An 18,402-nucleotide genomic window follows, 5' to 3' on the forward strand; every position below is an offset into this window, starting at 1 on the left:
CCAAAAATGTTTTTTCCTTCTAGGGAAGGGAGAATTGGCATGCAATGCTTTTACCTGTTTATGCTTTTATGTGTAGTAAAAAACAAGAGAAATTTAACTTGTGTTTTTAACAGGATACAAGGCAATCAGAAATTTGGTTTTTACCTGTTTATTTCTGTTCTAGGTAGTGAGCACCCCAAAGGATGTAAGAAGGCTTTTAAGGTGACAGCTGTGTTTTCTTAGAAGATAAACTTGAATAGCTAACTCGCTAAACAGAGAAATCTTGAAGTGATGTGAAAAAGAGACACATGGAGAAAGCACCTTGAATACAAAATGTTCATGTAGAAGAATATGAAGTTGATCCTGATAACCTGGAAGTGCAGAAGCCACTCTCCCAGTCCTGTTTTTCAGTTTGCCCCCGTGGGTGACTAGGCAAGAGTGATGGAGAAGGGCTTCAAAGGGGATGCAGAGAACCTGCTCCTCATGAGCTTTGATGTGCATCGCTCCTCCCACTGCCTCCACTTTACAGCTCAAACCTGGCAGGGAAGGTTCTCTCTCATTGGGAGCAACTGTCAGAAAGGAGAAACTGGAATCTTTGGTTTTAGCAATTTGGGTTTATTTTGCATTTCCTTATTTTTTCTAGTGCATGTTTGAACTCGGCCTCTCAGTAAATGCTTGCAGCTAACCATCCTTTTCATTCAAAAGAAAATTGTAGAGACAGCTGAAGATACACTCAGAATGGTGCCATTTTATAGCACTTAATTTTGGAGAACTTCGTAAGTCTCAGAATGCAGCAGAAACAAGAGATTCTCAGAAGAGCAGCACCACAGTGTGTAGTGTCACTGATGCTGTGGCTGAACTTGAAAGTTGCAGGAATTGCTCTTTCCATTATGGTTTCCAGGACAGTAAAATCTAATTGCTTTAAAGACAGATTTTGTAATGCATAGAAGGTCAGAAAGCCAAATACTTAGAGGAAAGAGAACTCTTTTTTTATTTTTTAATATTTTTTAATTTAAGATTTGTTTAAAAATTGCACAATTTTGTCTTTTATTCACACTTTCAAACATACCATATTGGAACTTTGCTCTTTTGCTCTTTTGACTCATGTTTATTTTTCTGTGCTGCCTTTTATGCTTGAAAATCCTTACGTGAACTCTGCACTCTAGTCCTGTTCTTTGCTTCAAGCTTTACCTCAGAAGGTATCAGAGTTGTGTGATTTAACCTGATTTAAAATAAATGGGTTTAAAAATAGAGAACCATCAGTCTGTGAAAAACTTTGTGATTATGTTGTCCTCATATCAATCTGTTCCATTTAGCATTTCCTATTTATATGAGCTGTATCTGTGTTATAGTAGATATGGGAAATTTGCTATTACTGGTAAGTGCCTAAATTTATACTGACCTGAAAAATAGAGGTTTTCAGCATTTGCCTGGAATGCTCTTGACTGAGTGTCAGAAGTTATTTTTAGTCTTTCATGGTGATCTCCTACAGAAATTTGGTCCTATTTTAATGAATAATTTGGGTACTAAATATTCCAGAAAGTCTACAGGATATAAACATAGGATTAGGGTTTTTTTTTTAAACTCTAATTTTCAGATTTAATCAGAAAGCAGAATAGGATAGAAAGGCAATGTCTCAGAATCTTCAAGCTACAGTTTTTCCCATGAGGTGTGCAGGAAGCAATGAACTCTTTAGTACAAGAGAATCTAGTTCTTAAGAACAAAAACAAAGGCAAGACCTTCATGTTTTCAGTGGTACAGGATTAAATCATCCAAAATTAATGGATGAGAGAAAACCTTTATCTTCACTAGCTTGTCTTCTTTTGGAAAGGATCAGTTGAGCCTATGGTGCTTGGCATTACCCATCATGTTCAGTTTAAATTACTTTGCAGTCTTTTGGCTCTGTTAGTTAATTACACTTCACTGTTAAAATACTCATAGCCAAGTCATTTCAAGAAATAAGATTTTACATGCTCTTTCACTGCTTATAAAGTTACTTTATTTATATATATTGCAGACATGGGAACGTTTGCCAATTAGACTAATATAAAATGTGCTGAAAACAATGAGCATTATTTTTACCACCAGGCACAAAGTCCCTCTTTAGTTGAATATAGTAAATTGGGTTAATCTAGTAGACAATGTTGGAGTTAATTAGCATCCTATATTTTATGGTAGGTATGAGATGCAGTATTTACATCTAAATAAAGGCAGCTAGTTAGATATCCAGATGTTCTGTGTGAAGGAATTGTGGCTGATTATTGGTACACAAAGGAGTATGTTTGTGTGGCTGAACTCTCTCTCTCTGGAAGCAGAGATGATCCTTGAAAATGGAGAGGGAATGTTTCATTTAACCTGAGCAGATGCAAGTGGTGTTCTTCCAAGACAAGCATTTGGAATGGGATGAATGAAAGGGTTCTGATGCTGTGAGAGGTAATTGTTTCACTTCACTTCCGCTGCATACAAAGAAGAACTGGATACATTCTTGTAAACAAGTGTTTTGTACTCTGCTTCAAAGCTCTGCTTCTGACTGATAACCAATCACAAGATCCTGAATTTTATATTTGAGGATACAGGAGTTACCACTGTGCATGGACGGACTTTTAGAAGCTAATTTTTTGTATTTCGCAATGTTGTACTCTGATAATTACTATGCGATTTTGTGAAGACCTGTCCTGTCATATTGATGCAACTCTTCAGTCTTCTGAGACTGTCAGTGTGACAGAACTCACTGACAGCTTAGAAAGATGCCTGGCTGGTTCTTTTAAAACCCTTCAGTTATCTGGATCTGATTTTTAAAATGTCAGACTTCAAAAGCTGCTAGCTAACATATTCCTGACTCAATACAGGAAAGTGTTTCATCAATCCTGAGGCATACACCCCTGTCTCTGAAGTATACAGCAGTAATATTTATTTGGCACTCCTTTTTTTTTCTGAATTACAATTAATCATAATATTTCTACCATATTTTAACAGGCCACTGTTGTCTTTTAGTTTCTTTTTGCTACTGAACACTTACAAACGTTGAATTTGATTGAATTTTTAAGAGGAAATAGCCCACAATTATTCTGAAACATACCTTCCAAATGCAGTGCTTTTCTCCACCACAAAACACGGCATGGAAGGGAGGTGAGCTTTTGAAAAGTTACAGGTAGTATTTTGAAAAAGCAGATTTGGCAGATAAAAACTGAGACATCTGGAAGCATAAGAGGGTGAACATGTGTGTAGTTCGTATTTGTTGTGCATCGTGTTTCTTGGCATGGCTTGAAATGGAGTGCAAATCAAAGCTGCTGGTGATTTGGTAGAAACAAATGGGAAGAAAACACTTTCTTTTCAGGATATGTATTTGTGGGCAATCATTTGATATTTTGACACTGAACTTATTCACACCCCAGCATTTTTAATTCCTTGGGCAGAAAATTGCTGCTGGTTACAGTTACTCTGCTGGCTCCAGGACGAGGCCACAAATGAGCACATTATGCTGTCTGCCTTTTACATCTTTCCACCTCCAGTTCTGGGATGCAGTGTTTGGCAGCATGATCCTTTATGTGTCAGTCTAATGTATTCTCCTTCTCCTTCCCACTGACAGGCGTAGCATTATTTCATTAAAAACTTGTCATAAGGACTATCAGTGCTCCCAAACACTCGAGCTGTAAGATGCCTGATTTCTGTGCTGGCAGATGTGTTATGTGTTACAGATTTGCTCTGGTTGTGCTACGCAGCCGAGAAGATGCAGGAATGCAAAATTAGACCGTTGTCTAAAAATTAGATTTGTTAGGTAGTGTTCTCAGGTTAGGGCTTGGATTTGTACATGAGTCATTTGCAATAGTGATTCTTCCTACCCTGCTGAAGGACATGTTCATAATGCCATTTTTTTTGTGATTTTTAGTAAATTGTGATTGATACCACTTGGGTGCCAGAGTGAAGACAAGATGATGAATTAAATCAGTTTACAATTTTCCCCCCTTTATGACTAAGGTGTTGTAGCTTGTTCAGTAAACCCGTGACTGTGAATTTTGTCCCGTTTCTCATTTACAACTCTTGTTCTTATGCCTTGGTGAATGTTATCTGCTCTGCAGTGTCTCAGAGCACACAAGAACAGTAAATTCTTTTGGAGGACATCTTTGGTCATACAGTCACACCTCTTTCTCTAAACTTTGCATAAAATGGTTATAAAAATATGTTAGGACTAACCTTTTCAGCATGGAGCTACTTTCTAAGCAGTTAAGCAAAAACATTTAGGTATTTGCTGGATCAATTTCTACATTAAAAAAGTAAGGCTGATTTTCTTGATTTTCCACTAAATAATTAGTGCTGAAATAATTGCAGGTATTATATGCAATACATGTTAAAATTGAAAAAAATATTTGGGCTTGAAAATTTTTGTAGAACATTTTCTCTAGGTAGAACTTTGTTTTATTATTTTAGCAACTCAATATGCAATGTTTCATCATAACAAAGAGATCAGGGCATAGATTTTGCTGAGATCCCTTGGCAGGCCAATATTTTGCTTTTCTGTGGAACTTTATTATTTTAGACCTTCAAAACAAAAATATGAGCCTGTAATAGCTAATACTTGTCAGTGCTAATGAACCCTTAATATGATGCAAATATCTTGACCTTGCAGACAGTCAAAACAAAGTTTGATTTACCCAATGACAACGCCCTTTGATTTTCCTGTCTTTTCTTAAAGTGTCTTGTCACTCACTGCAGCCTTCAAAGGCATTTTGTTCTGGCCACTGATGTTATAAGACATTCATGATGACAGTTACACCCTGTATTGTCTCTTGTGCCTTCAGATCGCTGCCAAAGGCATTTCTTATTGTAGCATGGATGAGTCTGAAAGCCAAGTAACTTTTTTTTGTGTGTATGTGTATGAATATCTTAAAAAAAAAAAAAATTCTCCTCTCTTTTGTATTGTTTCTATTGAATATGCAGATTCGGGTGCTAAAGGCACACAATTAAAACTTTTCTTTCATTTTGAAACTTTTCCTAATACCTTTAGAGAACTATTCTTTAAGGCTTCATTTTGCAGAGTTCTTTCGTAGTTTTTATTTTAAGCATGGACAATAATCAGGCGATTTTTCAGAAGCAGGAACACAAGACCCTCAGGGCTGCACCTTTCCTACGCACTCTCCAAACTTCTATTTTCTGCTGTTGGTGGCTTTGAAACCTTGAGACTTTTAAATCAGTTCCTAATGAGTTACAGGTACTAAAAGACCAAACTCTTAATTCAGAGGCTCTCCCAGGATACTTTACTGAATGACATGACCTTCTGCACTGCAGAAGTGACACTTCTGACACCACAGAATTCGCTGGCTTTTTTTAACCATACAGAAATTATTCTAAAATTAAGCAGCTGAGAGAGGCTCTCTCATATAAAGTCACAGAAGTTGGTTTCTATCATCATTAACTGTTTTCTTTCTTCATTCAGCCGTGACTTGCATGTAAGTACATTTTTATGCGTTTATCCATGACAAACAGAAGCAGTGAAAAACACAAATATATCAGCTTGACTTTCCTCCTACGATGGACATTTTCCTCCTTATCCTTTCATCCTTACTTGCCAAGGAAAAAGAAAGCAATCCCTAAAAAAACCCCCAAGAAACCAAGACAATGAGAGCAGTGGTTCTTTGAGAGCATTATTTTTCTAGCTTCTCCAAAGCCATGCAAGACCTCCAGGTATCTGGATTACCTCGTTCTTTTCCAACATGAGCAATGTGTAGATCAAAGGCGGGATCTCAGCCCCGCAGGCTGTGTGCAGCAGATGCTGTTGCAATGTTAACGCAATAATTTATCACTGCTCTGTGCTCTCTGCATTACAAACAAAGTAATTCCACCTCTGAATGGTGTTAATTGATTGGTTGTGTTCTTTGCATACTGCTCGGCCACTTCAGCTCCTCAGCCTCTCCATAGAGAGCAGAGCCTGAACATGGTGAGTGAAGTCCAAGGTGAGTCTGCTTGAGGAAATTTGCTCAGACACTACAAGCAGTGTTTATTTTTAGCTAAGCACTTTTCACTCTTTGAACTGTTTTATTTCTGCAAAAGCTACGTCAATACTCATTTTGAAATCCAGCCAACCAAACCCCACCAATACCTCTTCAACACCAGTTGCAAAATCCATATCTGAGCTGTTTAAGAGAAGAAATATTACACTTGTCCAAAGTTTTTATAGTTTATCTCCCTGTGCTTCTGAGTCACAATTCTAGTGAAATGAACTGTTCTAGTTTTCCCACTAGGATTATATGGCTTTTGCTCAAAAATATACTTGCATTTAAATTTGGAAGTGTTCTGGGTTTTTTGTTTTTGTTGGGGTTTTGCTTTGTGGTTTTTTTTTTTTCTTTCCTTTTGTTACCTCAACAGTAAAAGCACTTATTATTCTTAAAGAAGAAAAGTTGAGAGGATGGTTTCACTTAAGGAAAACTTGTGAAATTTGATGCTGTGACTTCTTTGATTTTTAAGGTAGAAGGCATGTTATTCTGGAAGCATACACCAGCTTTGATTTTTGTTTTGTTATTTAAGGAAATTATTTTGTTCCTTAGAGAATTGATCTCCATTCAAGCTGTCCTTAAATGATAGCAATGGGAAATTTTATAAATGTTGTGCAATATATTTCAGTTCGTTCTGCGGAGGATTTTCTTAGAAAAATGGCATAATTTACAACAGGAGGAAAGATGAACTTTCATGGTTTCTTCTGCTCTCACCGAAATGCAAGATCTTCATTTCAGGGGGATATTGCCAGCAACCACTGGACAAGAAGGTAAAATGGAGAGTTGCAGAGTGGAATATCTGGCAGTTGGGTTTTTTATCTGTAAACCAAATGAATTTCAGGCAGGCATGGTATTACCTTGCAGCAGCCTGCCTGGGCATTCATGCTGTGTGCATGCCAGTCATTCTATCCTGACATTTAATTGTTTTAGTTATTACAGATATAACAGTGAGTGAGGGGTAATTAGCTATGGCTCAATAGCTCTAAAAAGATTTAAGTGGTTGTGTAAATTTTGAAAAGGAGACAAAATACTTAGATATGCTAGGATATGTGGCATAGATTCATACTTGTCCTATGTAATTTCATGAGAAAAATTTCCAGATACTCTGAGGTTTGAGGATTGCTTACCAGTGGTGAAACCGGACACAAGCATGTAACAGTTCCTGCTGTATTTTTGAAAATGCTCTTAGACTACTTAATTTTCAGGATCAGAGTACAGAAGGCATTAATGGCCAGAACCTGTTTCTGTAAATTCTCTTTCTAGCTCATTGTGTGTTTTGTTTGCTTATTATACTGTGAAACTAACTTGGGTATCTGGGAGGTTTTCCTCTTTTTTAGCTGATGCTACATTCAGATTCCTACAAAATACTGGTTAGGCTGACTGATCAGGTAACAGTGACTGTGGAGCCATAAATGTCACTTGGGCTAACTCCCTCATCCTCAGGTACTCTGATATGGAGATAGATTTCTCTAGCATCTTGCTTTGGCCAAGGAGCAAGCCTGTGAAAGGCACCTGAAATTCAGTGGTGAATGTTTCCCAGCAAGGTATTCCAGTGCCCTGTGTTCCATGGGGTGCTGCCTTCTCTGGGCTCTTCTGTAGGCCAAGGAAATTTCTCAGAAATGACAAAACACTGGAATATGTTCAAATGAGCGTAAGAAGTGACAAAACCGGAAATCTTAAAGACAATGTAGAGCTTTAGAAACTCTTTTGTGAATGGCAGATTTGGAGGCATGAAAAACTGGGCATGAGTACTGTAGACAAGACCTGATAGATTACTTTGTTGTTGTTTTATTTCCTTCTTTCAAACTTGAATGTTATAATTAAGAGACAAGGGTGAATAAAAATCACATTATGCCATGCACAAGAGAGCATGCAGAAATTCTCAGCAGGAAATAAAGCACTGAGAATCTAAGGAAGGCCTTGAGTTTGTGCAGGGTATTGACATGCTGGTGGGGTTACAGCAAGCAAATCCCAGCTTGGTGTATTTGCTTCCATGAAGAGCAGTGCATCCCCTCATTTACAGAGCATTTTTAGGATCCATTGACCCAGGCTGCAGGAAGGTAGAACAGCTATGAGACCTACATTCAGTTTTAAAGTGCAATTACCTATTGCACTGGTTTAATAACTAGTGAATTAGGTCTTGGGCCAAAATGTACTTCAGTATAAAGATGAGATAAAAGATTTTTAATATGCAGGTGCATCAGTGAAACTGTAGTCTGTATGATGTGTCCCTAACACGAAATCCATTTTTCACATAATATAATAAGAACTGTGGTTTCTAGTGATTGGTATTTTGATTGGTATTATATGCAGTGAAATAAATGCTGCTATTAAGGAAATCCTATTAGCGGGTCCCTACGTACTGTGCACATAGTCCAGATTTATTAACATACCCTTCTGTAGTTACTTTCTTGAAAACAGTTTTACCTCCTATGAAATACTGAGCAATAATGCCATTAATAAACGTGTCTAATTGCAGTATGTGACTGTGAAAGCCTGAATGGATTCGGATGGATTGGAACAGAAGCAGGATTATTGCACTGGGATGTACCGAACAACATATATTCTATGTCCCTAATTTTTGTGCTCCTGTTATGGCAATAGAAAGAGTATTAAGTATATAGTCAGGCAGCTAATAAAAACTGTAAGCCTTTTCATAAAGAGCTGTCAGTAGATGGCAATGTGACTATTTTATACAGACTTTTTATTCCATATGAGGCTTAAGTCTTATAATCATCTGCCATTGCTGCTTAAATTACTGGAGTTTTTTAAACCTCTAAGAACCCTTTAAAACTGTTCTTTAAATAATTGATAGTTACAAATGGAAATCTTAGCCGAGAACCTCCAAAAGTGATCAAAGTTGTTTTAATTTTCCAATAGTTGGGGTTGAGTAAAAATAATGTTGCATAACACACCATCAGTAAACAGGAGATTATTGCACTTATGTCTCATGTTGCTGCAGATTCAGTAAGCCCATGTTTTATTGATAGCTAGATAGTTTGGCCATAACTCATCCAAAACTGTGGTGCTTATAATGAGCACCAGATGGAATAACAAAAATAAACATGTTCTTGTGCTGTCAACAGTACATCCAGTGGAAAGCTCACCACTGTGGTTTTTTTTTTTTTTTTTTCTTTCCTCTACTGTCTCCTCCTAGTGAATTTAGCCAGGGAGAAATCAAGCTTTGGAACATCAAGCTCATCATGTGGCATTATATTAGATATTATGGTCGTGTCAAGTGTGAACAAGTGCAGCACAAATGTATATGTTTAGTTCTTAATTGATAGTTGCTGCTGTTAATATTTCATGTGACAGCAGTACAGTGAGACATAACGTGTTAGATGCACAGCAAACAACTTGGAAAAATTGTAGTAATGTATTCCTTGTTAGGCCCCATTGGTTTTCAACAGCAGCATGGATTTGAAGGACCTGATTTGCCACAGCTTATTGGTGTCCTGAGGTATTCAGCCCATGCTTGTTTTTATAAAAGTGTCTCACATATTGGATATCCACTTTCTTATGAAGTGTTTCTTTTTATAAATCTGCCATCAAATACTTAAAATCATATGTAGCAATTTTTCCCTTAGGTCACTGCCCTCAGCAGGAGAGATTTATGAACAGCCCACCTTCATTGCAATGGTCTCATTTATGAATCATACTGAGGTGTGAGCCTGTCTGTGCATCCCCATACCTGAGTGGAGAGGCTGCTTGTTGGATTTAATCAGTCTGTAATGGGCATCTGCTGTTGTTTATCTGCATTCTTAGCTATGGTGATTTCTCTTGCACAGAGAAGTTGTGGGTGCCCCATCCTGAGAAGCGTCCAAGGCCACGCTCATGCAATGATCTTTAAGGACCTTTTAAGGCCATTCTATGATTTTCTGTTTTGGAGGCTTGGAGGGGTGCAGAGCTGGCAGTAACCCCTGTTCCCATCCTATTGGAGTAGATTGCTGTCAGAGTGACTCTGTGAGGGTTCCTCCAAGTTCCTGGGACCAGAGATGTGAATTGGAGTGGGTGCAGCCACCCATCCCCAAGTGCCTCTGTGCTGGAAACCCTTGCCAGGTGAAAAGGACTGGTGTGCTTGTCCCTGTGGGTGCACAGCAAGCTCAGGGCCATCACTGTGGCCCTGGTGGCTCTGGAAATGGACAGGCAGCTCCAGACAGAACCAGCCACAGAGTGGGAAGTGGTTTAGGCTTTTGAAGCAGGAGGTTAAGGCTGACCTTTGCAATGGGAAATTGACCCAACCTTTGGACTTTTGAAGAAATAAATTCTTTTATTGTGGGCTGGACACTGTAAACTGTTGTTTTCAGCTCCTTGCAATTATTAGCTGGGCTTCAGTGTGTCTTTTATTTATTTATTTATTTTTTGTGGAGGAGGAGAAGCTGCTTAAACTGGTCAGGCTTTTTTTTGGCACATCCCTAGTCATTTGGAGTGACTGTATCCTCTTTTCCTAAGCAGAAATGAATAATAATGAACAGGGTTTTTTTTTAATGCAGGCTTTTAAACCTATTTTTTCCCTTCACTCCTGCACCCAGGGAGGTCTATTCCTATTCTCAAGGCCAAGCCTGCATCTGTTTTTCTGGCTTCCTGGTGGTTTTCTGCCTACGTGTACCAACACATCTACCTCCTGTCAATACAGGACTCGATGTTTCCAATCAATCCCCTGGGCCTCCCCACATGGCTTTCCGTTGTTGGAGCTGTTTTACTCTATTAAAGATCTTAATTCCTTCCCAAAAAAGAGCTGCTAGCGTGCACATCTGCTTGCAGGGGCCATGATTTCCCGTGTAGCAGAGGCATCCTCGCTGGCAGCCATTAACACCTTCCAGGGAAACAACGCTCTGCAGCAGCGTGGGGCATGGAAACCCACTGCTCCCGAGTGAGAGCCCTTCTGCAGGGAAACCATCTGCCAGGATGCTGCCCAGCCTCCCTCTTCTGATGACTGTGCTGTGGGTAGACAGCCTTAAAGAACCTTTGAGAATTTAAAGTTTATTTATTCATGTATTTTGATTCATGTTGCCTTTACGTTAAATTAAAAAATCTAATTAAATGTATTTAATCCTCACTCTGCCCAAATCCCTATAATGTAGATGGAAAGATGTTTTTCTTCCTTTGGCTTTCTAGAAATAGGTTGAACATGTAAAATCTTTTTTCTTATATTTATACTTAGCTTGCTCATGTTTATATAAATGGCTGTGTCCCCTTAAATCTACACATCCAGAATAGATGTCACCAAAGTAATTTAGGGTGAGAAATGATGTCCTACAAAATGACAGACTCCTGGTTACTCCTAAATGCAGAGTTTGGAAAGAATTACAGATTATCAGCATTTAGAAGACAAATGTTACTTACTGGCTAAATCACAGGGAAATATTCCAATACCACACTGAACCCTTACATACATTCATAGAGAAAAGAAATACAGTCCCTTTTTTTGCTGCTCTTAACAAATTTGAAACAAGGACATTAAAATGTGGTACTTCATTAGTTCCCATTATGTTTCTCCACTTTCAGTCATGCCATCTATTTTATTTTGCTATGGATGTCCCTACTGTAACATTAAAAAAGAAGCACAATACCCTGCTTCCCTACCAGTCTCCTGAGAGCAATCCTTGAAATATTCATGAGAAGGATGAAGTTTAGCAGTATTATATATAATTTGGACTTTCTGAATGGTTGAACAAAAACTCCTCCTAGATTGTTAAGAGCTGAAGGCTGTGTCTTACGTCATTCCACAGCTAATTTTTCCTAAGTATGTAATAGGATTTTTGATTTAACCAGTGTGCTTAATGTCATACAGCTTTAATTATTATCCATACTTTTGGAAAGGCAATGAGATAAAAAAATTACACTGTTTTTAATGAAAAGCTTTTGCTTGAACTTTCTCTGATCTGCCATTGATAATAGCTAAGTAAAATGGGATTTTTTTTTCTTATTTGCATAGAAGTTCCATGAATAAATTTAACCTGAAAAATTTTACTTCTGTTATCAATTGCTAATGAATGAATAGCATTCATTGATGGCTGTGGTATGCTAAACAAAAATACAAAATGTAGGAAATATCTTAATTGGCCCTCTGGTTTTTGGTTGTGAACTGACAAACATCAATCCTTAAACCTTCTCAGAAGACATCTGCAATTTATTCACTCTGTGTTATGTGTGTTCTTTTCTTAGTAAGAAAGATGTGCAATTTTACAATTAAAAACAGGCTAGATTTTCTGTCAGGAGAATTTTGCCTTCTGTTGGGGCTGGTTTACCTTTTCACAGAAGCACATACATAAATACTGTGTTATGGATGGTCTTGCTGGGTCTTCAGTAAGGAGAAACAGACATCAACAACATGAATCATTATTCTGACAGGCAAAAAGTAGCTGAGACAGTAAAAAGCCTGACTTTTTCCCAAGAGTTTGATTTAAATTCATAACACTTTGTTTAAAACCTGCACTCCACCCTTTGGAAGATTTTCAGTATTAAACTCAGATGTTAATAACCTGTGTGGATCAAACAGGAATATTTTTGCAGTGCTGGTTCCCTTGAGGAGTCACGGTGGTTTTCCTGTGTTCGTGTCTGTGTTATGTTTTCATGTACGTTGTACATGACTGGAAATGTTAGTCTGGTAGTTGATGGTTAGACAGACAAAAGCTCTGGTTTTGCTGAAGAGAGCAAAAGAGGGTTTTTTTTCCTGTATAAGAAACAGACTGGGCAGAGAGGTGAGGTTGCCATCACGTGTTAGTGCAGCATCACTAAGGGCTTGAAAGCTGGGTTGCTGTGGACTTAGGCTGGGGAAGGTCTCTTCATCTCTGTAATGTACAAGTAGACAACTGAAGTCACCTACACAAAGCCTCTTGCATTCATAAATCATTGCAAGGCACATCCCAGCTTTTTTTCCCTGTGAACCAATAGAAAAATATAAACATCTCAATAAAATCCCTCATTATGGTCTGAGATACAGTAAAGAATAACCCCATCTCACGTTTTCAAAAGCACCATATAACAAAACAGCTTTAAGCTTTTGAACATCATTTATGCAGACAAAAAACTTTTGTGCTTTGCGTTTGTTGTGTGAAGTTTAAAAAAAATTACATGATTTGACACATTTAATTCAATTAATTCCTTGAGCTGAATGCTCTACTGCCAATCATGCAAAAATGTTTAAATATGACAATTTCTTTTTAATTATCATAAAACTGAATTACAATAAAAGCAAAATGCTTGGTGAAGACATTCAAATCCAAGTTAAAGAAACAAACATTGCAAAAATTGCATGCAGAAAAATGTGAGAATAACAAAAAGGTTTTCATTATGGAATCACACTTCTCTGCTCTCATGTTTCACCTGGGAGATTAAAGATGCTTCTTCTCCAGAAAATGTCTGATTTTTGTTTTGTCACAGGAAGGAATCAAATGATTCCCATTAATTTCAATACACATTTTAGTTATCTGAACTGGAAGGTTTTTTGTTTCCTTTGCACTAAAGATTTCGGTATTATCCAGCGTTTGAAGTTGGGGAGTGAGGGAGATGCTAATAGAAGGGGGAAATATACAGCAAACCATATGCAAATATTAATGCATTTTCTTTGATCTTATATGAAAAATATTGTAGACTTCTGAGGGCTAGAAATGTCACAGCTAAAATCAGCACCCTTCCTAGAGGGAGATGCTTCTTTCATCACTTTCTTGATTTACCAGAAGTCTGAGTTAAGATCTCCCAGTTCTGAGACTTGATTTCATAATTTACGTATTTAGTCCAACAGGCGTTAGATCTTGCCACTTCTTTGGTTCCTTTTTAGTCCTTAGATCTATGACTTAATGGAGGGGAGAAGAGAGAGACAACATCTAAAGACGTGCTTGAAAGGAGAGTCGTAAAGCTTCGCTTTTTATTATCAACTTGCCTCCTGTCAAGGGCCGCTTCTGTAAAATCAGATGAAAGAATAAATAGATCATATAGACCTCTTGTTGCTTTTGTAGTCTTGGAGGAGCCTGGAGTATTTTCCACAGTGTTGTGCTTTCAAGGGATGCAGGTGGGATATGCTCTTAAATGGCAATTCTCAAACTGCAGTGTGGGGATTACTGTCTCATTCAACCAGGATCCACTCGGTACTGCCCTGGCTCTTCTTTCATCCATTTTACAGCCTTGCAGGTAGCTGAAAGGTTGTCCCCACAGTGCTCTCCCTAGAAGCAACATTTGCAGACGGATATGGATATTTTATGGCAAGCACTAGAAATGAAAGACGAGGCAGAGGATAAAAAGGTCACTTCTCTTCAAGTGTTACTATTTCTCAAAGGATCATGTTCACTGTTTTTAATGAAAGATGTCTTGACTGAGATTTGCCAAGTTTTCAAAATTGTAACATGAAGAAAAATGACTGGATTTCAACAAAAGTCATAGAAATCACAGAATATTCTGAGTTGCAAGGGTCCCACAAGGATGGTCAAGAGCAACTCCCAAGGGAATGACCCATGGAGGGATCAAACCCACAGACTTGGCCTCATTAGCACCAATCTCTAAACAGCTGAGATAATCTCATATATTCATCTTGGATGGCTTGACTTGAAATTATTTGTTTTGAAAACATGACTGATTTCCTGCTGAATTTACCTTTGGAGTTCTTGTTAGTCCACTGAAATTGGTAGGCAGAAATTGGTAAATTGAAGTCAGGCAATGGCTTCTCCTTGTGGGTTAACCCCTTTGATAAAAGGCCTTTTCTCCAATTCCTTCTTGTGAGAACTTTGAAGTTTCCACCTTTTTTATCAGAATCAGGTCCACCTTCCCCAACCCAAAGCACAAAAAGCCTCGGCCACCATGCTGAACCCCAAACTTCTCTGGTATGCAATCATCTTTTTTAAACTCGTATCTTACAGTTTAATAAACCTGAACAGGAAAAGCTGCATGTGTGAGTGCACAAGGATGCATGTACATATAAAACATCGGTGACTTGGCCTCTTGTCAGAGATGCAGAAATCTTGGGGTGGAATACTTCTTGTGCTTTTGATTCAGGATTACAGCAATGTAGCAGCTGCTTGGAAATTTTGTCCAGGAGCTTCACCTTGGATCTGTTATCAATGGTGCTTTTGTAGCAAAAGCAATACATTTCAGCTAGTGGTGGCATTTTCGCTCTTTCTTGCCAGGAAAAAGTCTCTTAAAAACATTCTCAGCGCTCTCAAATGTTGCAGTGCAGAAACACACATCAGTGCTGCCCCCAAAGGAGGACAAGGTGGGTCTGGGGTGACCCCAGCAGAACTGTTGCCATAAGTCCTCGGGTGAACTGGCTGGGCTGGTGACACAGCCCAGAGAACATCTGATAAGGCAAAAGAGGATGGGTGAGGGCCTGCACTGGCACAGGAATTCTGGCCAGGATCAGGAGGAGCTGGGGCAGGGCACAGGCCCTGTGCTGCAGCCTCTGGGAGATGGGCAGGTCTAGTACAGTCTGCTAGTGTCCTCAGGACCTGAAAAACTGTGTGGAGAGTGCAGTTTTAAAACACTTTGCTCATCCCGCTCCTATTTTTCCTGGTCAGTCAGGAAGCTCTGCACCAATTTGCTTACAGTTTTAAGGAAAGAAAGAGATACTTTTGAAAAAAGTTTTATCATCATCAAAGATGCCTCTCTTAAATCAGAGAGTTCCCACATGATGGGAGCTGTGGGAGGCAGTGAGCAGGGCATGGTGGATGCATGACCGCCCTCACAGGCCTATGCATGATATTCCTCACAAATTAATTTGATGTGTGATCTGGTTTTCTGCTGTGCTGCTGGTGTGTACTTTCCTTTACAGGCTTTTTCTGCTCAAAGACATGCCAGTGCTGTTGAAAATGTCTGTGATTGTCATGGCAGCCTACTTCCAGCTCGGATGAGATGTAAGATAATGCAGGAAAGGACATGAATTTTAATGGCAAATGTTTTAGATGACCGGGAGGATAACGAAACCAGTAAAACAAATACAGTAAAAGTGTTAGAAAATGAAATATCAGTAACTTACTGTTTGTCATAGACAAAAATTTTAGAGAGAAGCCTGTTCTGAAGTTGACTGTAATAGTTTGCCTGTCAAGACAGATTATATCATTTGGGCAGAGCAGAGAAAATAAATGCTCTGTTTTCATAAGACATATCTGTGGAGCTTTCTGCTATGCATATTGTTACCTAGATTTTGACCCAATGATTTCTCTAGTGCATTGTAAAGGAATATGCATGTTTGCTCCTTGGAGGACTTGTGTTTTAGCCTCTCTGTAAGAGGGCATTTCCTACTCTGTGCAATTGTAAAGAAGCCTTGATGCCTAAACTCAAAGGATTTAATCTGTGAGTAATGTTGATCTAAAGGTGTAGTGTAAGTGTTTAGTGGCCACAGGCTTTTAGAGATTTTGCTTTGTCTGAAGGCCATTTATCTTCCAAAATTATGAGGAAATAGATCTCTTTTCAGATCCTCCTTTACTCAAATGAAGATCACAACAGACCTTTTTTTGAAGACAGTGTAGAACTTTTGTGTGTGTGTTTTCTTCAGCATAAAAGTGCTTTTGAAATAAGAAGTTTAAATAAGGCTGTGATGCATGAAAAAATACAATGAAGGTGTTATGAACTGCATAAATAAAATGCAGTGTAATATGAAATCCTCAGATACAAGAGTAATTAGCAAAACATAAAAATTCTTTTGTCCTTTTGCTTAGGCTCCTGCAGGCAAATGGCTTTCTAGGTTATGATGTTCTTCTAAAGGACGTTACCTCAGTTTTTTTGTCTCTTTTCTAAACATAGACTTTAATGCTCAGGAAATTTACCAGATTGTCAATAGTGATGTTGCTTGAAGGCTTTCTATTTTTAAAGAATTTTGTTGGGTAATTTGAATGAATAATTCTTATACTAGACTTCAAACTTTTCATTTCATTGGGCTTTCTTTTCTTATTGATTGTGTTGTGATGGGCCAGCTGGATCACATATCATAGCAAAGACTCTCTGATACAAACATTCCTTAAATCAGAAAATAATCAGCAACAGCTAACTCAGTTTTGGATTATGAAAAAGATTGCATTAAAAGCTGCAGTATTTGTGAAATATTCTTTAAAAAATGTGAACATTTTCAGAACTAATAGGTTTTATCCTGTCTTCTTGATGCCCAGAGAGGCAGCCTGGAAGAGAGGCTAGACAGAGTTAAAGGAATAAAGTAGGTATTTATTAAAAGGCCTTTAAAGGATACACCTTGGGCAGTACAAGAGCCCAGCCATGGCTCTGCCCAAGATGGACACAAGATGACCAGTAATGAGTTTTCACACTAATAGGCATTTAATAATAGATAAATATCTAACAACAGTAAATATCTAATAATAACAGTAAATATCTAACAATAATAGTGTCTCACACAGTCAGCTATCATGCAAAGAGTAATGGTTATTATGAACAGTTCTTTAGGCACAGAAGAGGAATCATTTAAAACATGTTTTTGTCAGCATCAATCTCTGTTTTTTCAGTTGTTTCAGTACTAATTGAACCAAATCTGACAATTTAGTTGTAGGCTCGAAAAATTTCTCAGGCCATTACATGTAAATTTTAACCTGTTGGAGTTGTAGTCTGCCTAGTTTTCCTAGACAGAAAATAGTGGGTCATAGCTGAAGTGCATTTCTTTAAGTAGAAAAAAACTCAAAAAAGTGTCAGTTTGGGTTTTTAGGATATTTCTGGTGTGCCAAGAGCTGCTCATCTTGGTCACACAGATGAAAATGAAAAGTGCTGTGAGCCCTATCCTGTGGCTGCTCTCATCCTCTGAATTCTGCTACTGCACATACTGAGTAGGGTTAACAGAATTTGGCCTGTTTCTCTTTGGTGATGTTTGGGAGACTGGATTTTCTGTCAAGCAAAGGCAAAACCTGTGCTATTATTTCTATCACATCACAGGACAGTGGTCTGTCTCTGGCAGATTTGTCCAGGAAAGCTCCCGAGATGGTAATGGCACTGAAAAAGCTCCCTCCACCTGACTGCCAACATTTCCACCTTAGAGACACTGGAAAAGATGAATTAGAAATATGATTTATTTTTTTAATCAGAATGTGTATTCAGTATTAGTCACCAATGGCAAGTGCATTGTAAAACCTTGTAGAGAAAAAGATATGCTGCTCAGTTATTTAATCTGTGAATTACCTTGTGTTCAGAATTTAAATCATATCCTTTTGTCACTTTAATGCAAAGTGGATTTCCATTGTACTAAGAAATGCAGACCAAGACGTGATTTAGGATGAATCCTGTCAAGGTGTAACTCTATGTTAAATTCTCAGAGAACTCATCTGAAGACCAGTATTGATGTGAAAAATATTTATGGTAGGAAGCTGTGTGTCAGTAACAGGTTTTGTGAGCTCTTCCAGCCTCCAGGAGTACACTTTTTTTTTTTTTTTTTTGGCAGTTTTCCCACAGCTAAGGCATTTTCCAGGTTGTAACTGCTTAAGAAACACCTCTTCGCTTAATATTG

The sequence above is a fragment of the Prinia subflava genome, chromosome 18, assembly GCF_021018805.1.
Source record: "Prinia subflava isolate CZ2003 ecotype Zambia chromosome 18, Cam_Psub_1.2, whole genome shotgun sequence".
NCBI classification, from domain to species: Eukaryota; Metazoa; Chordata; class Aves; order Passeriformes; family Cisticolidae; genus Prinia; species Prinia subflava.